General features: G+C 37.7%; 1 long non-coding RNA gene across 1 annotated transcript; it reads left to right on the top strand.

The window, feature by feature from the left end:
* The first annotated feature begins 12,829 nt into the window (after positions 1-12,829).
* Positions 12,830-15,444, top strand: LOC309506687. The gene is made up of 3 exons (XR_014208896.1): positions 12,830-14,071; positions 14,236-14,269; positions 14,828-15,444. It is a non-coding gene; the product is annotated as an uncharacterized lncRNA (long non-coding RNA).
* The last annotated feature ends 11,332 nt before the right edge of the window (positions 15,445-26,776 follow it).

Raw genomic sequence — 26,776 nt, 5'->3', positions numbered from 1 at the left:
TTGTGGAGTCATTGTTAAGCATCAGAAAGCTGATAATGAAAGTAGATACTCGCAACACACGTCGATCAAAATACCAGATAAATGCACCGAGTGAAAAAAAAAAAGCATGTGAGTTTTTGTGTGTGACCTTAAGTGAGCTGTGGTCTGGCTGCAGCTCTGGCATGGCTAGAGTCACGTCCCTCGGCTGAAGGACGGTGGGAATGTGGTGAGTTCGGTCGAGACCAGCTCGTAAAACTTTGCACCCTGGCACTTTCCCGCTTCCCCTGTAGACAAGGAACCAAAAGTAAGAGGGAAGCCACACAAGCACATCGTGTAGGGTGGGGGTTTCTGATACATTTTTCAGTCATACACACAGTGCGGCTCAGCTGACCCTGAGGTTGTGACCTTTCGCAGCTTCCTTCTGTGGTTTGATCGCCTTAACAAGTTTCAGTTCATCCACAGCATGTTTAGACTCTGTGCCTTCACTTAACCCCTCGACCTTTCTCAGCTGATGTGATCACTCATGTTTACTGATTGTGAAATGTCCTCTAAGCAAGACCGTAAACACACATATATTGACTCCAAAATGTATTTGAACACATATTCATCTCACATGTTCAAAGTAGCTAAGCAATTAGCAAATTGTTTTTCTGCTTCACTTTGTCTAGCTGATTTGGAAATTGTTGACGTTTATTTTGAGCCAAGTGTAAAAATAAAGAGTCATTTGTTTGTGCTCAGAGGCGTTGCAATAGGGCAGGCAAGCCAGGCAATTGCCTGGGGCCCCGCATTTTAAGGGGGCCCCCGAGGGCTGATCATTCAAACAATCAGGAATGTTAATATAAAGACGCAGCAACATCTCCGCATCCCCCTTAGTGGGGCCCCTCTCTCGTTACCTGGTTATGCTTTTACCGTCTCGCCTCAGCAGCCTTTTTTCAAACTGGAGCAGCGCTTACTCGCGGTATTTAGCAAATGCATGATTTGATTTGTTAAACATGAAAAGGACTTATGCGTCTGGCATGGCCGCTCGCTCTAACCTTAACATAGATAAATGTTCGCTATTATTAGGCGCATATCCAAGTGTTTGTGCGGAGTGTGGAGCGCGCACTGCATGACATGGAGGCGCCGACGCGATTACTTGCATTTTCCTATAAACAGTGGAAACAACTTAAAATACTCCATTTCTGGCCATACAGAAAAGAATAATGCATCAGTCGCAACAACTTTTATTTGTGTAAACTCACAATAACAAGAAAACTTTGTGCTTGTGTAAAATAAAATAAAACAATCAGGGTGCGCTTTCATGGACTGTGAATTGGAGCACGTCTCAAAAATAAACAGAAACACAGTGTATAGGCTACTTGCCTCACATACATGAGAAATATATCTATATAAAGCTTGAAATGTCCACTTTTAAACAATACATTTACTATAGTTGACATTATTTCATTAGTAGTAAGTATCCAGCTCTTTACATTAAACTATTTGAGTAAACAATTAGTTAATTAACTAATAAAACAAATATTAAATTAAGATGCTAACTATATATTTTTTAAATAGCATTGCTTGTTCCACCACGCAAATGACTGTTTTTAAGGTGACGATCTTTTACACATTTGAAGATTTACTGTATCTTAAAAATTTTTGTATTGTATTGTATCTTCTGTTATAAAGATGAAGATTGACATTTCGTTAATAAAAATAAAAAAAGCATACAATGTTGTAAAAAATAAACAACTTATGTTCTGTTAGATGTTCTGTTTTGACTACTTTTTGAATTTTGTATAATAATATCTCTAGGTAATGAAGATATATTAACAAAAAAAAACTTATATTATATAAAACATATATAAAATACATATATATATATATATATATATAAAGGGCCTCATTGATTAATTTTGCCTGGAGCCCACACTCAGTGTTGGTTCGCCTCTGTAATTGTGCTGTGTTCATTGTTACAGTACACAGAAACACGAAACTGCATTATGAATGGACACACAGTTTTCAAATATTTAAATTTATATTGCAGATTTTTGTCACATTTGCAGCCATTTTAGTTGTAGTCTGGAGCCCGTTCAGACAAACTTTGTCTTTGTACTTTATATCTTTATAACAAAAGCTACTTGTTTTTGTTATCTAGTACAAAGAGATTCTTACATTTTAAATTGTGACATAAGTCATTTTTGGGGGTTGGGTCGCTGTATTTGTAATATAATATAGATATAGATATTTGAGTCAAAATATTCGAAGGGGTTATTAAATGTAACAAATCATGTAAAAATTTGTAATTTATTGGAAAATGAACAACATTTTATCAAACTTTGATAATTGCCTTAATCTTTTAAAAAACAGAGAAGATCAAATACCAGAAGATCAGATGATCAAACTAAAAAATTTAAAAATCCCCTGTCAAGTTTATATTAATATATGACATCAGTATATGAGAGTCAAATTGGACGATTACAGGGACTCATGTCAAGATCACTCATTTAAAGGTATAGTTCACAAAAAATGAAATCTGAGAGCTTTCTGTCCTTCCATTGACAGTCTATGCAACTACCACTTTGACACTTCAAAAAGTTCATAAAGAGGTCATAAAACTAATCCATATGAATTGAGCGGTTTAAAATTTGAAGAGACTAAACACTGAAAAAACTGAAAGTTGTCGGAAGCTTAGTGATGGTGACGCTGAAGTCGTGGGACCATAGAGTAGTTCATTTATAGCCTAACCTTTTGCTTATTACTTCTGGTGACTGCAATTAGGCTGTGAAAATTATCTTGATGTATAAACTTTTGTTGATTACAGAGCTTTTAATTTGTAAAATTTTTTTGCGATAATCCAAAAGCCTATGGAAAAATCCTATTGGATTTTGTTGAGGAAACCAGTGTGATGCGAACTACCGATTGGCCTACGAAGTGATGTCATACCTGCACCACTTTATTATTACCCAGTATTTTGACTCATATGTACTTGTGTTTTTTGAGAAACCATTACTCCTTTACAAAGAAGGGCACTTCAAATGTGAATTCTGAAGAATTTGCACAGCAAACCCACGTACCCTTCTCTTTTGATTGCATTTAAATGCCAGTTTGCCAATATAATTTTCTGACAAAAGTGAACTGAAAATGCTCCAGCTGCCAGCTGATGAAACTGGTGAGCACAGACCGTAATTACAAAAAAGGCCACACAGATTTCACTAACTCTCTCTGTTCCTCCTGCTTCCGCTTACCAGTTTCTGCTGGACAGAATGAACCTGATTTTGGTTACAAAAGATATTTCTCATGCAAAATGCGCTGGGCTAAAAATATTCAGGGAAGCATATTTTATGCACGTATCACCTTATTTCAGACATCTACCCCGTTGATTGTTCCTATTTGTCTCTATTTCTTCTCGCCACATTGAACTAAAACCTCTGGTTTAGGGGATGTAGAAGCTAGTTGTGTGAGATCTGCGGTTTGCTGTATTGTATGTCGAAATATCCTTGTCCTTTCAGCTGTAGGCAGAGGAAGGCATTTGTCATTATCAGAGTTTTAACAGTCGCTATACCAACAACAATAAACAGTTTCTTTAGATCGTCTGTTGTGATCACCTGAATTAGCCATTTAGCACGCACACAGACAAGTCTCGCACTAAAGACATTTTATATACTTAAATGCTGTCTGTTTTATCAGTTTCAGAAATGTAAAGATGACCATTTTAATCACACGTTACCTATGAAATCAAACTCCATTTCCTTAGTCATCACATGTAATAAAGTAAAATGTTTTCTTTGCTTTGAAAGGGTGATTAATGCATTAATAACTTGGCCTTAGTCTTCAAACAGAATGTTTGTCTCTGTGTAACCCTTTACGTCTTGTGAAAGCGGTAAAAACTTTCATGGTCCCAGGGCGGCGTACCAATTCCCACTCAGACTCTCTGCCATGCCCTCAAACCTTTGGAAGGCCTCCTTCCTGCAGTAAATGTCACGGCACTCTTTAAGAAAATATATGAACGCATAGAGCCAAATGATATGATCTAAAAGAGGCAGTGCCGCTCTTTTCATGTGTCCTATCTCGGCTCTGGAGAGGAACGTTTTGGAGCAGGCACAGCGCTAATCATATCTTTCAAGAAAATAAGTTGTCATTTGTATATAATTAACTCGCTCTGCCTCTTTGTTTCCACATCTGAATGATTGAAATTATGACTTGGTTGAAGAGATATGGTTGCAGTTTACAAGAAACAAAATAGCAGGCCATTTTAGAGTTTAAAATAGTTTTCTAAAATATGATTTTCATTGCATATCAAATGATTAAATCAGCTTTATTCAAGCACATAGACTTTTATGGTATGTTCACAGAAAAATAAACAGATTGTTGATGGTTTGAGTCAGGATTTTTTTTAATATTTATTATTTCAATGTATTTGTATATTCCTTGTGACTTTCCACTATAGAGTAAATTGACTTAATCCATTTCTTCAAAAATATATATTTTTAAAAACAGGAAGAGCAGCTGCAGCTGAAATGTATACAGTTATGTGAGAATATGAAAGTATTTACTATTAAAAATAAATTATAATAACAATAAGGATTTAATTATTGATTCAATCTAGTCTGAGTTTAAATAAAATACTTAGCCCTGATGAAATATTTCCATTAATCATTTTTTTAAATTTCCAGTTACATTTTCACAATAATAGCCTATTCTAAAAATGAATTTTCACATTATATAACATACTTTGTTATATCGAATAGATAATGCAAAATATTATTAAAGCAATTAATGGGTCTTTAAATAAAATTTTCATGTAGACCAAAAAGATTTGTTTTCGGAGTCATTGCAACTGACAATTTGTAGTTTTGAACAGTTCAGGAAATTTTTCTTGCTTTATGTGGCCATGTTTTAAAATTGTAATGTTTACTGAATCCAGATTTAATAATTATAATTGAATTATTTTAAGCTGCATTCTCACTTAATTGAGTAGTATTTACAAGTGTCTGGGTGTGAGAGAGAGAGCATGCAAATTATTGTGTGTGTGTGTGTGTGTGTGTGTGTGTGTGTGTGTGTGTGTGTGTGTGTGTGTGTGTGTGTGTGTGTGTGTGTGTGTGTGTGTGTGTGTGTGTGTGTGTGTAAATGGCAGATTGGCACATCTGTGTTTGCCACTATGATGCAATATTACTGACGACACCTTGACTGACTCTCAGAGCTAAACAACATAGCAGGGTCACAGACACTCAGTGATATCCATGTATGAAGAAACATTCTTCATAATGCTTATGAATATCAGTTCCTCTTCTATATCTGTGTACAACCCGATCTCATGAGAAAATGCAACTATTTTTTGAGGTGGTGGTTTTTTATGCATTTGTATGGAATTCATTAATACGGAAACATGATTTTTAGGGGGAAAATATAAGCATGAAGGTCCAGCCCTAAACCTAACCGTCAGTGGGGCGTAATTTAATTTTACAAAAATGTACGACTGAAATTGTACAGATTCTTATGAAACTTTGAACCAAAACATTAAAATAGTTAGTCTTTGATCTGATGTTCTGAAGTTCATGATGTTATAGAATGGTTCAAAGGGCAGTTGCACTTGCACATTGCTTATTCAGTATAAAGCTTCATTTATATGTGTGACGTTTGTCTCCGCTGAAAAATGGCAGGGTTCTGCAAAGCTCTTGTGCAGTGTATTATAAGCAAAAATGAACCGGTATCTCAGTCACCACTAATGTACGTCATGGTCCACTATCTGTCCCTATATTGGAGCAACTGAGAAGTGTGGCTGGTTGTTTTACTCAAATCAGAGTGTGTGATCTTATCTTGTGATAACCCATGATAACTCATGTTTACTTGAAAGTGTCATACAGGCATTCGGCAGTGGAGTTTCTGAGTGGTTGAGTTTGTTCAAAGTGTTATCTTTTCTAAGCATTTATCTAAGCATATTTTATATTTTTATTATATACAGTATTCCAGCAGTACATGTCTTTGAATATGCATTAGTGCAAATCCAGTGACCTTTCTCGATGTTGTTCAGTTATATAAATGGCCAAATTACCATTATTAAAGCAACAGCTTTAATGAGACGAGAACAATGCTTTGAATGTACTAGAATAGTAGATTAAATACATTTGAACAAATACATTTTTACATTTTCCCGTGAAAATGTATGTGGTATTTGTGTGTGCAAAACTCACCATGGTGGGAATGTGTTATGAGTGTTTTTAAGCACATTTTTTTAATTTACAAAATTAGTTATGTTAAATGATGAAGAAATGTGTTAAATAGGTCTGCCAAGTATTGTTCTTGGGCTATTTTTTTGTGAAATAATCTACATAATTTTTTTAAAGAAATTCCAAATTATTCACTTTTTTGTTTAACTAAAATCATTAGTTTAAAAAGATAATAACAATAATAATATTGAATGAACCAAAAATACACTTTTGAGGTAACTTCAAACAAAGCTAAAAAGGCTAATGTTCAGTTAAAAGATTTGACTCTACAACTTTAAACTATTTGACTCTACATCAATAATGATTATTTTAATAGGTGTTGAATACACTAATATGGCCACACATGCAGGTTATTATACATTAGAACAGGCTTAATGCTCAGTTTTATACTATACTGTATATATCTCATCTCTCAGAAGGGTTTGGAGAGAGTTTGAAGAGCCCTGTTAGGTGGATGAGGCCTGGATCCTTCATTCTGAGGCCACTGTACAGAATAGAGTTGGGTATTGTTTGAATTATAGCAATTCTGATTATTATTGATCTCCAGGTTTGATTCCAATAAAGTAAAATAAAAATTAAGTCACACATTTAGATATCCAACATATTTATTCTGAATGAGCTGAATACCATGAACAAAAATCACCTAAAGAACACTTTTGAGGATCTTTTGCCTGGTTTTAACAAAAAATACCACTGCAAAAACAACTAGATTAACTACCATAAATTTCTAATTTCAAGTAAACAGTTAGTAATACAATAAGAACAAATAAACAAACTGGCAATAGCACAAATAAATACATAAAAACTGAACAAAGTTCAGATACCAAAATGTAAATCAAATTAGCATTGCAGTTTTCTGCGACCTATCGAATCCAGATCCACTGTTTGTGGAAATTTGGAAATGGTTCTAAAATAAAACTGGTTCACGATTCCCAACCCTAATGAGTAATCTAAATAAAATATTGTAGCCCTGTCTCAGACCTCCTCCAGTGTGACTTTGTTTGTCTGACCTTGTCTTTGTCTTCCTGTCACACTGTCTGCTGGGGCCTCCCTGATGTTATTTTCTACCACAGTCTTCCCACAGAATAAGGACCTGAAAATTCACACACCGGTGCAAATAGAGATGTTCTCACCCCTCAAATCCAGTATTGAGCAACAACACATACTTGTAGATATTTCATCTTGAAAAAAAAATGACTTTCACAAAATCATGTGGATGTTTTCATGTACTGTACAATGTCACATTGCTGTTTGTAACCATGATAACTGTAGCATTACAGTATGCCAACTTCAATTCAACAATTTTTTCAGTCTTTAAGGCCATTAGGGCTGGTATTGTTACAGATTTCCCCATTCTAATACGGTTCACAGGCTTTCAATTTGATTCTGATCCATTTGGGTAGCTATGTTTAGAGATTCCCGATTTTATTACGTTTACAATCTCTCAATTCGATTTCGATTGTGATTTATTTTGGTAGCTACAGTATATTTCATAATATCCATTTTGCTTACATATGTAAGAAATGTCTGTTAATGTAGGCCTATCTTTCTGTTAATGCTGTAAACTATACAGTGTAGGGTTTCAAATCGGTATTCACTAAAAAGAACCAGCTCATAAAGTCATGTGTTTGTGAATCGAACTATACTGGTCACGCTGTATGTTTTTGTGTCAAAAACGTTATATGTTGAAAGATGGCGCACTCAAGAAAAAGTGCAACGTGCAAAATGGCAGAATAAGTCCCGTCTTTGAAATAAAAGAGCCATTCGCCAATTGGTAAAGTCATCACGTCACTTCGGCTGCCGTTAGAAGCTCTATGTTCTGAAACGAGCACTTAGGACTGCACATGCACATTGGCTGATCCAGCCTGAAAGTCGTTTTTTTGTCATGATTTGAGCATTTAGAATCTAAATTCTGTTGTTGTTGTTGTTGTTGTTGTTGTTGTCAGATTTATTTGGTGATTTCAAATATGAAATTTATTCGTAAGCTTGGTGAACAGCTTTGCATAATTTGATGTTTTTCCATTCAGAGAGATAGGAGCTGTACTTGAATGCCTAAAATATTTGCCCGAGAACCGTTTCAAAAATGGTCACTGACTTGCCTTAAAGGGATTCTGTTCACGTGCAACCCACAAGGACAACTCAATAGAAAGACGTTTGCCATTATTTTGTGGCACATTTTTTATTGCATCACATTCAATCCAGACTCTGCTCGCACATTTACAACTCTATGAATGCTGTGGTGCTGTAGATTCTGTGCATAAACACCTACTAGGCAGCCTACATTATGAAAAGATGAATTAAAAAAAATGAACAACATGGCCCAAACTATGTAGTTCATTAGAATTAAATTACATTGGACAGGAAATTCTAAATAGGCAAATACAAATCATTCAGCCACAGAAAATAAGCATAGAGTTAAAGATCGATCTTGGAATTGTAAAGAATTTACAGTATATCTAGATCAAATAGTTTTGGGGGTTTTTTGTTTTAGTTTTTTTATACCCAGTGCTCAAAAAGACAAAAATAAGACACCATATTTAACAGACACAGGTAAAGAAAGTCTGAGTGGAGGTCAGTGAGAGTTTCTGCACAGGAAACAGTGAATGCATCATCATGACTCACTCCAACTGCTAGAGATGAAAGCAAGAGAGATGGGTATCGGTGGGCAGGGAGTTATCATCACTCTGTTGCCGTGGTTACCGCTGCTCGTCAGAGCTCGCAACATGCGCACACACGAGCGCACGCACTTACACACACGCAGCCCCCGTGTGGGAAAGGTTCTGGTAGAACAAAGCCGGTATGCTTTTTGAGGTGTGTGGTGTCCTCAGTTATGTTGAGTACATTTTCTTAGAAAGGACTGTGGGATGACGTGCTTGCGTTCGTATGTGCTTCATTCAGACCATTTAGACGGAACCAGTGTATTGTGTAGCGGCCGTCCTTTTCTCGCCGTTGTAATAGGCTCTGAGCTCTGCTGGGGGGATAAAATTACTTGTATGCTTTTGGTTATCAGACGCTTCTCAGAAAAAAAAGATTGCTACTAAAATGGTAGTAAATGCATAAAAAAAAATCATCTCACGCTCCGTCATGTCCAAATCATAAGCAGATGATTCCTATGAATCGGTTCTTTTTACTAGTCAGTAAAAAGAATTCAGGACACCTCTTCGAATTTGGTTGAGTTTGAGTCGGCTTGCTCAGTCAAATCTTCCACATCGGTTATTGTCTAACAGCTGCGCCCCAATTCAGAGACTGCATCCTTCGAAGGCCGATTGTGTCACGGCGGCGAAGCGAAGGCTGTCCCAATTCAAAGACTCCTTCAAATGTGGCCTCCAAATGCGTCCGTTTCCCGTGCAATGAAAGATACAACGGATCCTTCGTGGCCTTGCCTACCCCAGAATTCATTTCGCGGCAGTGACGACAGGATTTTTTGAGAGAAATTGGCGACAGCTTGAGCTTTACGACTCTGGTTTGATTTGCATGCACAGCAAAAAAAAATATGTGCTGCTCACACGCCGCTCAAGCTTACTGTGTGAAACGGCCGTTACACTTTTAAACTTAAGTATTAGGTTTCAGCTTTCTCAAATATCTATGTACAAAATAAAAAAAAACTTAAAGCGGTTCAAATGTTGACCTACATTTTTGTTGACCTACATCTAAGATGCGATTATATGTAGTTTATACTTAATTTTATATTATTAAATATTGTAAATATTATATACAGAAATGGACCATAGTAAACGTTTAGACAGGTTGTGAACCCTGTTTTGTTTTCAGACAGTTTAATTTAACTTTCAAAAAAGTCCAGTACAAACCAGTACTGGCTCATCAACGGCAGCTGTCACAGTTGCTAGGCGACAAGAACAATCCTCCGTAGGCTAGACCGTCCCATTTAACAACTTTCGGTCCGACCATTTGAAGGATGCAGCCTCTGAACTGGGCAGCACGATCTCCTAGTACTGCGTATCTATAGTAGTTATCGTGCTATTTATATGTAGAAATTACTTTTTGCGTGCATATGATACATACTGTTAACCCCTTGGGTAGGATTAGAGGTGTGGATTAAGTGTGTATTACACATCATAAAGTGTGTATTATATGTACGCGAACATTGTGTTTCATATGCACGTAAAAAGTAATTTCTGCGTATAAATTGCACGCCAAACATAAATTTGTGCTTTTGATGCATACATTCATGAGATCGGGCTCAATTCACACAGCTTACCACTGAACCGGGAGTCATTTTCAGTTATGTCTGATTCGAAATGAACCGGGAACCGTTACTGACTGTAATGTTGTGTAACTTTAGTTTATGAGACATAATTCATGTTCATGTGACAACATATATTTAAAGGTAGGCCTACATATAGTTTTGTTGGGCTGCAGGAATCCCATTACAGGAATTAGCAGGTGATTCGTTTGATAAACAACCTGGAGTTCGTTATTAACAAAGGGCTTATGTATACAGCCTACTTATGTGTGTATAATATGGAGAAACACTCTTATCTCTCTGTTAGTACTTGAGGTGATCTATGACTGATGAGTAGGTGCTACTGTACCCAGCCAGAACACTTAGCGCACTGTAATCATCTGTTCTGGGTCACAGCCATTAAAAACCTATATTTATGTGAGGACCACATTTGCTGTGGCTGCTATTAATCATTTCAGGATTGCCGGGGTACCTGACTACTGTCTTGTAAAGCTTCAAAGTTTTTGGCAAGGGTTCAGTGCCTACTTCTTCTCTCTGGTTTATATAAAGCAAGCATGACACTGATGAGGATCGTGAGGGTGGTCCGATCGTTAAACGGAGCTCAAACAGCACCCAGAGACTCTGCTTCCTTTCATCAGACTCACGATATACTACTGAGAAGCATACTTATGTTTCATTTCAGCTATTAGGGCGATTTATTAACGTACCATATTTTTATTTTTATGACGCCTTACATTTTTATGTATTTGTTTTGGCTTTATTTACGTGACAGTTGCTTATAGAGTAGATAGAGGGAGATATGATTGAGAAATTAACTGGGACTCTTTTTTTTACCTTTTGCTATTACGGTACTATACTGTATTTGTACTTGTTGGTATTTTTTGTTTTTTAATGGACAAATGTAGTTTAAATGTTTATAATATTTGCTGAGTGATTTTAACAGATACTTGTTGTGGTATTGTTTTATTTACATTTCAAAATGAGTAGTCAGTTTTTTTAAGGATTGATGCCAGAGTAGCCAATTATATTAGCCAATGGCTAATATAATGATGAGATATTTACTATACATGCATTTGATTATGATCATCCCATTCTTTGGTCCAATATTTTGTAAACTGTATTGACCATTTATTTTGTTTGTTTGGTTTTGGTTCTTACAGTTTATTGGTTCTTAGCAAACTCAAATCAATAATTCAAGTCCATTTATTGCTGTATTTGGTAAGCGGGATAATGTACAGTCAGACGGTCATTCAAATAAATAAACCCTGTAAGGTGATACGAGACCTTGTGGGGTTAATTTTGTGATATTGACCAACTAACTGATCATTTTACAGTACAGTAATAATTAGTAATATAAAATTAAATGTACACAAAATGTTCTGAATTTAAATGAAAAGTTATGAATAGTCGATTTATTTAATTAATTAAATGAATATTACTATTTTAAAAAGCAGAAAATGCTTACTATCCTATGAGGATAGCCACACCTTCTTTCCTGTTTACTCTGTATACTTTCCTGTAAATGAAGCCAATAAATCAGGAATAAAAAATTCATAAAAAGCATCATAAAAATAAGAGCATACCTGTGTACATTATAAAATTACCCTAATAACTCCATGTGTAATATAGCAGAAGTGTGCTTTGGGTGATATTAAATGAAATGTACACAAAATTTTATGAATTTATGTCTGAAACTAGGTCCCTAGTGCAGACGGTGCGAGGACCCTATTGCTGTGTTTATTATGAATTGTCATTTAACTTTTTTGTAAAACAGAAAATTATTGTAATCTTTAGAAGATAGTAGATGGTAGATTTTGAAGTTGGCATTTTTGTTAACAGGTCAAGCTGGCACTGATATCAACCGATGCAATATTTTCATAATGGCCAAATTAATCAACTGATATTTGCAGAACCACAGCCTTTCAAATTCAAGCTTTCAGATCATTACAACTCAGTATATAATATGCAACTTTTTTATTGTGATGCTGAGGTCAAGACACGTGAGATTACGTTAAAAAAAATGTGATTGTTGTGTGAATGAGCTCAACATTATTTTTTTTTTTATTTTTTATTTTTTTTTGGTTCATCATTGTATTAGTGCTGCAGGTTTGGTCTCCACCAGCAGAGGGCAGACTCTTCCTTTAGCAGAACAGCCTGGCACTGTGTCTGTCTTCACCACGGACCTCCATGCTTCAGCGCTCTACTGGTTGGCTAAGTCACTGGTGCATGAGTTTCTGACACTTTCATTTAACACCGTACACTGACACTCAACATCTCGCTCTCTCTCTCTCTCTCTCTCTCTCTCTCTCCTCCAGCGTGCCTGAACGCCTGTGTGGCTGCTGTCTCGGGTGTGTGGTGGTGACTGTGTCACAGAGCTCCTCCGACCAATAGCATGACTGAATTAAAGGCCAGCACGGGCCGAGAGGCCATGAGAAAGACTCAACCCCCCTCACCCTCAAACCCAGCTGCCTTCTGCTGCTCTCGCTTTGAGCGCCGCTCTGACACACACAGCAATAACATTTAAATGGTAGATTCTTGATATGGACCTTTTCCTTTCCGGCCCGCCAAAGTGGTTGTTTTTTGTTTTTTGTTTTTGAAATTCTCCTTAAATCCTACGCATACACATTAAATACAGAAAATGCCACGTCTTATCGCTCTCTTTTAACCGATGGCTTCTGTTACCACTCATTTACACTGGAAGTCCCTTTTCCCTATGACTAAGCAGGCCCACAATTGAGTTCACTTCCAGCCAGTCAAGTTCATTTTAAGGCAATGCCAGAACTTCATTTAATGTGAAATTAATGTGTGTATATGTGCATTTCTTACATTTGTTATGTGTCAAATAAGGTTTCTATCTGAGTGTGACACTTTCTAGTTGTCTGTGTTTTTGCGTGGCAGTGCCATGACCTCCGTATGAACTTTTCACCCGGTGTTTGGAGTGTGAACTTGCTGCCACAGCAGGCAGAAGTGAAACCTGTATGTGGGTTTCTGGGCTGCCTGTTGTACCCACGCTGAATTGTGCGCCACACGCCAGATCCTGTGATGCTGTTTTCGCTCTTTCTCTCTTTCTTTTTCTTTCTCTCTCTCTCTCTCTCTCTCTCTCTCTCTCTCTCTCTCAGAGTCGTATGATGTACTGCGGTCACACACGTATCGGGCCAACCGCACCAGCAGGCTCACACACTTTAACACGGGCAGGTCGGCACGTACGCGCCCGTCTTTAAACACGTACCACACAGCACCCAGCTACCTGTCTCCAGCCACTCACACATATACACACACGTTTGCAGCCTTGCTTGTACTGTAAACAGTCAGCTCAGAATACAACCGTGAGAAAACTGCTCAGCTCACATTTGTATTTATAGCGTAGCAGGAAGCGTGTTCACGATGTTGTGCCCTGTGCAACATTTGGGCACGGTTTAACTTTTATCTCCAAGCTCTTCTCTGAAATATTTGTCACTATTTTGGTCATATGTTTTGTTAATGCTGATTGTCTTAGAGGAATTAAAATATATATATATTATGTCTTTTTTTTACTCATGTCTTTTTACACTTTCCGAGCTACAAAAAAAAAGAAAAGAAAAAAAAGACCAGACTGCAATTTTAACTGCATTATTCCAGTGAACAGTTAACCTACGTGACTGAATCCTTATATCGATGAGTTGAACTCAAGAACCAGGTCAGTCAAAATCATAAATGAATCATTCAGGTTTTGTGAACCGCATAAACTGATACTTTGGAAATATCCAATTCAAAAGAACGATTGTTCATGAATTTGACAAAGATAGCTTGAGTGGATGTCAAGTTAATTTGTTCTAACACAAACCTATTGTATGATTTCAGATTCAAAAGACTTGGAAAAAAGTGCATGGATCAGGTGAAACACTTTTATGAATCTTTTTGGGTGTTTTTTTGTTTGTTTGTTTTTTTTAGTTTTTTTTTTAGCTTTACACCTCAAGTCCCCATTCACTTTCATTACATTGAAAATAGAGACAGATTTGAAACAGCATGAGGGTGAGTAAATGATAACAGAATGTTCATTTTTGGGTGAATAATCCCTTTAACTTTCACATCAGCAAGTGACATTTAGGAGTGTTATTTTTTTCTGGGGGGTGGGGGGGGGGGGGGGGTGCTTTCCGTTCATACATGCTGCATTGGTTCCCATCTTCAGACGTGATCGTTTTCATTGTGTCAGCATTCAGCTTTCACTGGGCCTCTTCTTACAGTTGAGAATATCAGAGTGTGAGAAAGAGAGAACTTGAGAGTACTAGAGTGAGTAAGCGGGTATTTTTTGTTGTGGCAGAATTTTTTTCCCCGTAAGATTTTTTTTTTTTTTTTTAAGTGCGAACTTTGATGCAAAGGACACCAGATTGTGACTGTGTGTGAAAGAGAGATAGGGAGGAAGTTCATTGCTGTCCTTTCTCTTTGTGCACAGTGGAGCTGAGGCATGATTCACTGATGAAGTTTCCAGTGTGGGGCCATTACAGAGCTGCTGCCAATATCAACGCCCCCCCTCTCCTCTCCTCTCCTCTCCTCCTGACTGTGGGAGTGAAGCATGCTGGGAGACAGCAGGACTGTTTATGTGGGTGGCAGTGCCCAGGGGCCAGCTCTGTGAGATCTAATGCATGTTATTCAGATCAGTGTCATCAGGGAGTTTCGGGGTAGGGCCGTGAGTGTGCGTGTGAATGTGCGCTGAGGGGGCTGCGGTGGTCTGCGCTCCGTATACAAAGGCGGCAGATCCTCTCTGACAGATGCCACAGTCCAGGCCCTCATCACAGGAAGTCATTCATATTGCTATTTGCTTATCACAGGCACTCTGTGGGCTCATATGGGCTGGAGTTAACCTCCTGCTTGACAGGACACAAGCAGCACTTCCTCTCGTGTTGCAGCTGTACCTGCCTCTCCTTTCCCAGAATCCAGAGCCCTAAACCTCTCATAACTCAGCCGCTCTAATTGGTTGTCAGTGTTTTCCCTTAACCAAACCCACCCCTCATGAACACCACTCAAGTTTAACGGGTTCTTACAGACTTTGAGTGTCATATGTTGTAAAAGACGAGAGAATGACAGTTGATCAGATCATGCCACATTAAGCGTAATAAAATGAATGTAAAAGACATTTGATATTGTATAGGTTCTTGCTACTGAGCATTTCACAATCCCTAACTATAAGTTTTGAACTTTTGTGTGTTATTTATCCCACTTTTTTGTACAGTGGATATTAATGATACCTCAAATCATGCGACTTGAAGTGTGCTATTGTTTTCTAGCCAGCCATAAGATTTGTGTCTGGTGGAACATAAAACCAAGCTTAAGAACCAGAATATCAGTGACACTTTTTTTGTTGTTTGGGCCAGTAAGCAGCTAACGTGCAACACCCTTGCAACCGCTCAGAACATGCTGAAAAATACTTTGAAGTTGTAGAAAACCATAGCAACTGCATAGCAGCTCACTAGCGACTGAAAAATATGCTGAAAAACACTAAGAAGACCTAGGCAAATCCATAGCATCGCATTAGCAACCAACCAGTGTTTTTTAGCATGTTGCTGCACAATTACAAGGGTCTTCCCCTTAGAAAAAACATAGCAACATGCTTAAAAACACCAGCCGCATATCAATTCCCTATTACTACCCAGAATACCCTAACAATCACATAGCATTGTCCTTGCAACCACCCAGAACACCTTAGCAAGCTTAACAGCACTTAACCTCTATAACACTCTACAACAAAATACTTTTTTGCATCCAAATAGCAACATCCTGGCAACCCCTCACAATGGTCACATCAATGTCAACATGGCAGGTACAGTATACTGTAGTATATCCTGTTTCATTCTACACAATGCATGCTTATAACATACTTTAATAATGGTTGAGACATTGTTTATCAAATGCTGTGAAAAATGATCGGACCCAGTAATTTCCTTCACAACTCTATTATATATATTTTTTTAAAGTTGTACTGTCAAGTCACCCTTACACCCTCCTTCATTCAAACATGCAGTCTGGCCCCTCTGAAGCCCATTTCCTCTTCACAGGGCATGGGAACCCTGATCTCTCTCCTCCCACAGTCCCTCTCTCTTCTTCCTCTTCTCCCCACTGTGCCCTTGTCCTTTCTCTCACCTCCTCCTTGTCCTCTCCCACCTCCTCTTTATCCTCTCCATCACATCCCTGCTCTGTGGTACTCCACTGTCCTCCTCTTAAACACGTCTTTCTCTTTCTCTCACTCAGTCTTGTGTTCTCTCTCCCTCTCTTGATTTCCTGCCTCCCTTTGTCCATCTGTGCCCAATTTACCCTGATCTGGGTCTGTTTTTTTCTCGATAATTTGTTTTTGATTCCCCAGAATTAGAAAACCATTGTGTGCTTGCTGCCTCTTTCTCACGTGCGCACGCGCACACACACACACACACACATGCACAGTTGAACTCACATACACACACACCACGTACACACACATTTTTATTGTATTATTCTATAAAAGTTCCTATAAATCACTGGTTATTAATCGGCCCCAGACGGCCCTACCTCCCTCTTTCCCCCCTCTTCTCTTGCGCACAAACACAGACCAGATGCATAGGAAATGGGATGGCAAGAAGGGCACCCAGGAGACAAACTGTGCTTTTTCTCTGTTTTTTTTCTCTCCTCTCCTCATTTTCTCTGTCTCTCCTCATCCTTTTTTTTTCAGAGAAGCTTCATTTATGTATAAATGCCCAAACCCAAAACTCACTGAGGGACTAAAGTTTAAATTAAGGTTTAGGAGGAAAAAAGAGATTAAATAATAAATATAAATCTTCTTTTCCTGCCAAAGATACCGGTGTGTGGGATAAGGGTTAAACGTCCATCCTCTTTTGTTGGAAACAAATGGGGGTCTGATTTCTGTTCGCCCTGAGTGCCGTTTAATGAACACACAAACAGACTCAATACAAACACTTTTTTCTTTTTTTTACTTCTCATAAACTTTGACATGGATACTTATATTGCTGTTAGAAGAATGGTGCTGTTGTGCGTCAGTATGATTTTGTGTAAACTTGTATCTTTAGTATCTTTACCAGACCGTGAGCAGCAGGTTGGCTTCGAGACAACTTTACCATTTCCTCTCCATCTGCTCCAGCTCTCTGATCGCTCCCTGATTGAGACATCGAGAGGCACACCTGTTGGCTGCGGCCGCGTGTCTGTCAGGGCAAAAGGTTTGTAAACCGCCACAGAGGGAAAGGAGACGAGTGGAACTGGACACATTCGTCCCAACCCCCGGTTTGTCAGTTCGAAGCCGGCTAGCGCACTCCCAGTGTGCTGTTCGCTGAGAGCACGAGAAAATGTGAGAAATGTGCGCCTTGGCCGAGGGGACTGTGGGGGGAGTGCTGGTTTTCAGGCACGCAGGGACAGCCTGCAGAGTTCTGCCAAAAGCAACATGGCGCTGTGCTCATGGAACTTGAGGGGATGAAGGGAGGCTGGGCTGCAGGGCTCGCCGGGGTTCCTCAGGGCTCTACCTTAGGCCCTTGCCCAGAGATAAATGGGGTGTGGAAGAACTCTTTCCCATACAGTGCAATTCAGTTAAAGTCAGGAAGAGATCATTCCTCAAACACTCACAGCGCAACCCACAAAATCCACATGACTGTTTATTGTGTGTGGGCTTGTTTGGAAAATGGAGATGATCGACAATCTTGTGTGGAGTTGCCTCACGATAAGTGACTAGTCATCCAACAATCGACAATTGATTATTGAGGTTTATTTAGTTTATCTAGATGTCTATATTTGGTAGTTTTGTTTTTTAGACAAGGGGTATCCCATCCGGATCCTAGAGGGCCAATATCCTGCAGAGTTTAGCTCCAACACCAAGATTCTAGTAATCCTGAAGACCTTGATTTGCTGGTTCAGGTCTGTTTGAAGGACAATTCCGGTGAAAAATGAACCTAGGGGTACAGTAATTAACACATGGTTACCGAGTCGATCGTTCCCTGGGATGCGTTTTCATGAAAATCGAATGTAAAGAGTTTTATCTCTAAAAACAGATTAGCTTATAACGCTAGTATATGGGGCACAGAGTAAGTAAAAGTAAATCGCTAGTTAATACCACTAACAAGGCTCAAAATAGCCTCACATTAACACGGTAGCATAATGAGGGTCCCTGCATGCAAACCGAAGCATTGAGAACTTTGTAAGTGTACAGACAGTTTAATAAGAAGATACTTTATAAAGACAGTACATTATGCGTTTACAGGCAGGCGTCATCTTGGAAAAAAGTCTCGACTAATCGAGCCACGAACGCCGTGCTTCGGTTTGCATGTAGGGACCCTCATTATGCTACCGTGTTAGTGTGAGGCTATTTTGAGCCTTGTTAGTGGTATTAACTAGCGATTTACTTTTACTTACTCTGTGCCCCATATACTAGCGTTATAAGCTAATCTGTTTTTAGAGATAAAACTCTTTATATTCGATTATCATGAAAACGCATCCCAGGGAATGATCGACTCGGTAACCATGTGTTAATTACCCCTAGGTTAATTTTTCACCGGAATTGTCCTTTAATGAGGATAAGAGCTAAAATCTGCAGGATAGTGGCCCTACAGCAGCAGGAATGGACACCCCTGTCCTAGACAGTATTAAACAGTAGGCATGGTAAAACCCTCACGAAAAGTTGCATGCTTAAATGACCCCCTGTAGGAGCCCTGTAGTACCTACATCCATACACATTCAGACGGATGTCTTTGGCCAGATGGCTTCCAACTTTTCATTCTTCTTGAGACCACTGTAGTCTGTTTCAATAATTTTGTGCTCCATCTACACTCTCAGAAAAAAGTGTTAAAAAATGGTACCTTTAGGTACAACTGCTTGTCCTGGATCTCATCTATTGTTGTTTTTCCACTAAGGGTAGAAATTATTCAGGGAAGATGAAGCAAATTGGTAGACCCAAATAAAGAATGTATGCGACCCTGTCTGGTGGTTATACTGACAACAATCTTGCCAGCAAATAGTCCTGTAAATAGGAGGTCTTGGAAGGATCATCTTTTCTCCTCGAAACATGCAATGCTTACTAGCACAAGGGATTGAAGGAGGAGAGAAAACAACCCAAGGACTCCATATAAGGTCCTGTTTGGGCTCTGGCACCATTCTCCCTGTCAGTTTCTTGTGCTAGGTCAGTCCCCTTTTAATCGGGACCTACAACATGCTTTACACCCGTCTGTAGTGCAACTAAACAGATCTCACACTTGCTGTACCATATCACTGTTGATCATGACACACACACACACACACACAAACAAACATAATTGGCACATGCAACCACCAGAGGCTTATCGGTTTCAAAGCAGACCTGCTGACACTCAGATCCTTTAGTTAAAATCATCACCTCTTACTGCGGTGTGTGTGGCTGGCTTATATCTGTAGTTCCCTGCCCACTACCCTGCAGTGCCCCAGCTGAACTCTGCATGCCCTCTTATGAGGTGATGATAAAAAGAAGGAAATACTGCAGAAAAAGCAGAAACCTCACTACTTCTCATTTTCCATGGCGCTACCTCCCTCTTTGGTATGTGTGGTTGTTCGATGTTGTGTGTGTGTGTGTGTGTTGTTCAATGGTTATTAGTCCAGGGCTGGTTGGTTTGTGGGTACTGGCCTGTGGTTTCGTTCTGAGCAGAGACAGTGTGTAAAGATGGCTGTAGACTTCTTAGCTGCCACACTGAGACATACTGGCACCACTAGGGCAGAGTTGATTGCTCTTGCCATGCAAAACAAGGAACCAAGACTTTGTGTGTGTGTGTGTGTGTGTGTGTGTGTGTGTGTGTGTGTGTGTGTGTGTGTGTGTGTGTGTGTGTGTGTGTGTGTGTGTGTGTGTGTGTGTGTGTGTGTGTGTGTGTGTGTGTGTGTGTGTGTGTGTGTGTGTGTGTCAGTGTGGGTTAACTTACTTTTGTCCTTTTGACCACTGCCTGAACATTTGCTGCAGTCGAGAGCCGTGCTGTTCATTAACCAGATTAAATCTAGAACGTTTGGATTTCTGCAGCCTTTTGGCTTTTGTGATTCTGATTGTGATGAATAGGAAATGTGTAATAAATTCAAGACTCTTTGCATATAATCTAATGCAACAAGACCTTTAACTAGACTGCAAAAGTTCTGGTCAATAATGCGAATTGTTCTGGTCAAGAAATGCCCGCTTAGACAGAAATAGCCATCTGACTCACGTCAAGCAATCACTGGTCATTCTTTTCATACGTTTAGGATGGTTATTTTATTGATTTATTTTATGTACATAAATTAAGAATAAGTGTGTTTAATGCATATATTGTTTATATATATATATATATATATATATATATACACACACATATATATATATATATACACATATATATATACACACATATATATATATATATACACATATATATATATATATATATATATATATATATATATATATATATGTACAAATTAATATTATATATACAGTATTATTGTATTTTTTTTTTACATTTTAAGATATCAAAAGTGAGCATGACATCTCAGGCTAAGACTAACCAAAATATGTTTCCGGCTCGTAAGATGGGGTCCCCAACTATCTTCTTTAACCAGCAGGACATGGTCAACCAGTTTCACCAAAAGTTTTTGCACCTGCATTTTTTGGTCCACAAGCTAAACTAGTCTGAACCAGCATGGAAATTCATTAGGGCCTGTTAGAAAATAGTCCGCCATGCTGCCCTCTGGCCCAGATGTGAGGAGGATGCCAGCAGGATGAGCTGGCTATGAGGAGGAAACTTTGTCAAGTTTCTGGTTCTTCAGGATGAGGAGGAGGGTTCACTTCCTCCCCCTGCCTCCCTGCAGCTGGTATTGTTCTCCGGGCACTTTAACCCCCCGCTTCTCCAGTCCCAGTCGGCTCTCCATCTTCCATCCTTCCCCGGAGCTGGCAGCAGAGTCTGGGCACTCTCCACAGCATTGGCCTCAACCCCAACAGGATGTGGAGCTCAGCATTTGTGTGTGTATGCATGTGTGTGTGGATTTCTGTTCTTTTTTTCCCCTTCTCATTTTTTTTTTGCTCTGATTTTGTGTCTTGGCTGACTTTTTTACCTCTCGAAGAATTTGGAAAGGCCATGAGATTTTTTTTTTCGCCATGACTTTCAGCACAGCTCTTTCTCTCTCACTCTGTGCCTGCTGCGGCTTCGCAGTAATAGATTTCATATGTTGCTGCAGTTGACATCAGTCTTAAACTATTTTACATGTGATCTGCAATATTTCCTGAGGAAATCTGTCAGATATTTATTAAGGGCTAATAAAATAAACCTCTCTTGTTCTCTCTCTTTCTCTTGTCCCTTTTCTTTCATTTGTTACCTTGTCCCTTCCTCTTGTAGTAGGTCTGGAAGGCGGAGTGATTGTATTATTGGAGTTACTCATGCTTTCAAAAAGCTGCTTTTTTAGGAAACAATTTCCTTCCATTCATAAGATCAGCTGTAGGTCAGGCCTAGGGTGAGTTTGTATGTGTCTGAGTGAGGGCCTGTCTATCTATATCTCACTTCTCTTCCCCTCTCTTCAGTCATCTCTTCCCTCCTCTTTCCATCCCTCCCAATGTTGCTATCTCAGACTGACACAGTGCAGCGAAAGTGCCTGACTCTGCTGCTTCTTTCTGCATCGAACACAACACATTAATGTTGGACTGTGGCAGTGAGTCACACCATGTGATGCTTATGCACAGAGGACTAGTATTTTTTACCTTATAAAGACATTTTACATTTTCATAGAGCAGCTACAGTACAAGTATTTATTGAAAATACAGTGTGAAGACACTAATTTTATTCTTTGAATGAGATACAAGACTCGTTCTAAAAGTTGGAGCTTAAAAATAATGACAAACCATTTTCAATTTACTGGTGTTCATACAGATTTTTTTTTTTTTTTTTTTTGTAGAGTATTTAAAATTTAAATCTGTGTACTTCATGACATTTATAATAATTATAAAATTAACAGTGCTGGGTAGATTACTTACAAATTGTAGTTGGTTACTGATTCCATGACAAAAATTGTCATGTCATCCTTGTCATTGACATGTCAAAATTTTTATCCTTTACATTACATATTTAAGGTAATACAACTTTTTGATTACTTTTAGATTACTTTTGAACTAACTTGTTTATCACATTGATTTGAGTAGTATAATATTGTACCATATTGATATAAATATACAAAGAGAAATACAATTACGTTACGTCAGGGTTTCCCAGACTGGGGTTTGATGGAACTGCAGTGCGTTTGTGAGTTTAATGAAAAGCTTGTAATTCAATCATAAAAATGTAACACTTAATGAAATACTTACTAAAAGTATATTTTATTTGTTTTCCAGCATGTCATGTGACCATTAACTGACATCAGAGAACCGTGAACTATATTTTATTATTATTATTATTATTTTTATTGACTTCATTTTATTATTGACCTAACTTATTAATTTAAAATGGGGGTACTTCAAGTAAATATAATAGGTCAAAGAGGTTCAGCTGACAAAAAAGGGGAATCCCTGCATTGCATGAAAATATGAAATGATGTGAATTTGTACATTTTAATGTGTTTGAAAGACAAAAGCCTTTCAATGACAGTAATACATGCGTTGAGTGATAATTCAAATAATAATTAATGTGTTCATCAGGAGCTGATTATCTATGCAATGTTGAGAAAATACTTCTTAAAAGAGAAACGATTTCTGTAAATCAGGTAATCAAATTCTATGTGGGTTTCAGTTTTCAGTAATAGTCACATGCTAGTGGCTGGTGTGTGCGATTACACAAACCTGGAAGACCTTCTGAACGTATTTAAGCAGTGGACTTTTTTTTTCTTTTTTTTGAAAGATACATTTAAAAGATAGAAAGAAGTAAAAGGGAGAATCAATGAATTATGAATAATTTATGCCATTGTGAGAAACACATGTTATCAATAAAAAACAAATTGTAGTATGATTACGAGTATTTTACAATATAATGCAATCTAATTACTAGTACCTTTTTTTTTTTTTTATCTGATTATGTAATCCATATTACATTTAATCAGTTACTACCCAGCACTAAACATGAATATTAATAGAAGTTTTAAAAAATGATAAAGCTTAACAGGTGTTCCACACATGTCTGATCCTGACCACATAAAATCTGTCTGCAACCATGGACTTTCATTTGTCGGGGTTAATACTTTTTTGTCTGTTTTTATTTTGACCTAATCCTTTTTGATCATATATAAAAATAAAAATAAATTATTATATCTATATATTATAAATATACGTTAAATATGTACTATATAATATACTTCAAAGTTAAGCACTCACTAACAGTGACGTGCAGAAAAAAAGAAAAGAATTTGTTATTATACAGTGCTGGTCAGAATTATTGTCACCACTGGTAAATATGATCAAAGATGGCTGTAAAAATAAATCTGCATTGTTTATCCTTTTGATTTTTCATTTAAAAAATCGCTAAAATCTAACTTTTCATTGAAGTGAAAGATTGACACCCTTTAATTAAATACTTTTTGCAACCTCATTTTCCTAAATTAACAGCTATAAGTCAGCTTCTCCTATAATGCCTGATGAGTTTGGAGAACACATTACAAGAGATCAGAGACCATTCCTCTACAGGATCTCTCCAGATCCTTCAGATTCCCAGATCCATGTTGGTGCTTCTTCTCTTCAGTTCAGCTCACTCATTTTCTATGGGGTTCAGGTCAGGGAACTGGGGTGGTCATGGCTGAAGCTTCCTTTTGTGCTCAGTGACACATTCTTGTGTTGATTTTGATGTTTGTTTTGGATCGTTGCTGCCAAAAAGCTCTTTTTTTAGTTTCATCTGACCATAGAATCGTGTCTGAAAACTTAATATGCTGGAGTTTGTTTTTGGATGAGTGAGGAAGTTTTTTATTGAATCCCTCCCTAACAACATGTGGTGATGTAGGGGTTATTCGATTTTAAATTTTTTGCAATTCTCCATCTGTGATCCTTGGAGAGTCTTTGGCCACTTGAACTATCTTACTCGCCATGCATTAAGACACTGACACATCCTCTTCCTGGCAGATTCATAACATCTTTAGTTGATTGGAACTTCTTAATTTTTGCCCTGATGGTGGAAATTGGAATTTTCAATGCTTTAGCTATTTTCTTACAGCCACTTTCTATTTTGGGAAGCTCAACAATCTTTTGCTGCACATCAGAACTATATTCTTTGGTTTTACTCATTGTGATGGATGATTAAGGGTATTTGGCCTTTGTGTTCATACATATTTCATATAGTCCTGTGAAACAAGAATTCATAGCTAGACAATTTCATGTTAATAGAAATATACTTCAGAGATATTTTACTCAAAAAACAAAACAAAAAAAATTCTAGAGGTGCCAAAAATCGTGGCCACCATGTTTTGGAGAAAACATTTATTTCATAATGTTACTTTCCCCCCACTTTCAATTCGTTTACTTCAATGAAAGGTTTGATTTTTGCTAATTTTTTGAATGAAAGATCATAAGGATAAACAATGCAGATTATTTTTACAGCCATCTTTGATCTTATTGACCAGGGCTGCCAAAAATTCTGACCACAACTGTAAATCGCTACACTTACACTAGTTACTGTGGTTAATCTATCAGTCTATCTATACAGTACTTATCTTGCATTCTCACCCATACACTCACCTCCTCAAACACTGTTATATCAACTTGTCATAATATGTTTTTACAATCAAAAACAAATGTGAATGAGAAAAAATGTAATAAACTGAACAACAGCCCAGAAGTCTGCATTATCCTTTATGATAAATAGTCAATCAAAATAGAAATCCTCCCAGTGGGTTGTTAGGTGATAATTCACCCATTTTCATAGTGAAGTTATTGCCCTTCTTTTGCACATTAACATACAGTATGTCATAAATCACATCCGTTATTTGTTTTTCATGTTATTTTTTTCCCCTCCTTATTGCCCGGAACAGCAGTGATGGAAAACAAACACATCAGCACTTGGCATTATGAACCTTGGAATTGCCCTCTCTCTCCTCTCCTCGCTCTCTCCTTCCCTTTCATCCTGCTTCCAGCTGCACACCCATCTCGCTCTTTCTGGGGTCCCCTGGCTGCAGTACCCATAATTCACTATAGGACACAACACCCACACCAAGCCCTCGCTAACCTTTATAGCTCGGCCAAGACACAGCGAGAGGAGGAGAGGGGCAGGGGACTGGTGATGGGGCAAATACTTTCTCTGTGTCTCTTCGGGCCCCTGACCAAGAGCGAGGCCAAGAGGCCCCCTCCAAGAGGGTGAGAGAGATCGAAAGATCTCACAACAGAGAGATCATCTCACAGACTGATAAAGCCAGCCATGGCCAACAAAGCAACTGGTGATGTCATTTAGAACAAAATCAAGCTAAAATGAAGTTCGTTTTGTGTTTGTTTCAGGAGTTCGAAACAGTTTTCAAACTTTCCAGAAAAGTTCGATCTGGCTGCTAAACGCCTTCAAACTACCATTGGTTTCCTTTCTCACCGCTGTCTTTTTTTGTTTATTTTGTTATTGAAAGGAAAGCACGCAGCACATATATCACTTATATCGCTTTTCACGTATTTCGAACTTCTTTTTACACCCAAAGTGAAGAACGAAAATTAACTTCGCCGTGAGTATTTTCGGGGCCTTTATAAGTGAATTGTTTTGAACATTCTACATGTGCAGGACCTCTTAACCAGTGCATTTTGGGCAAAAGTAAAAAATTATTAATTGTTTTAAACTTAAATAAGTCACTATAGTTATAATCAACATTTTTCACGCATTGTCTGCCATTATACTTGCCTTATCTGAGCTTATGTTTAAATTAATTTAAATGTATTAAAATATATATATATATAATATATATATATATATATATAATATATTATATATATTGTATTATATATATATATATATATAATTATTATTATATTTAGTAAAAAAAAAAATTACACTACTGTTCAAAAGTTTGGGATCGTTAAGATTTTTCAAATGTTTTTGAAAGAAGTATCTTATGCTCAGCAAGGCTCTATTTAATGGTAAACAATATTGTTAAATATTATTACAACTTAAAATAAATATTTTCTATTTGTCATCATTATTCCAGTCTTCAGTGTCACATGATCCTCCAGAAATCATTCTAATATGCTGATTTGCTGCTTAAGAAACGTTTCTTATTATTATCAATGTTGAAAACAGTTGTGCTGTTTATTATTTTTTATAAAAGCTGTGATACATTTTGTTCAAGATTCTTTGAGGAATAGAAAGAGCAAGAGATCAGCATTTATTGGAAGTAGACATTTTCTGTAACAAAGTCTTTACTGTCACTTTTTTTAATCAATTTATTGCATCCTTGCTAAATAAAGTAATTTCTTTCAAAAACAAAAAAAAAATATTTCTTGATTTTT

This window comes from Leuciscus leuciscus, assembly GCF_965113295.1.
Source record: "Leuciscus leuciscus genome assembly, chromosome: 9".
In the NCBI taxonomy this organism is placed as follows: domain Eukaryota; kingdom Metazoa; phylum Chordata; class Actinopteri; order Cypriniformes; family Leuciscidae; genus Leuciscus; species Leuciscus leuciscus.
The sequence above is the reverse complement of the archived record's forward strand: the minus strand, read 5'-3'. Positions and strand labels throughout refer to the sequence as shown.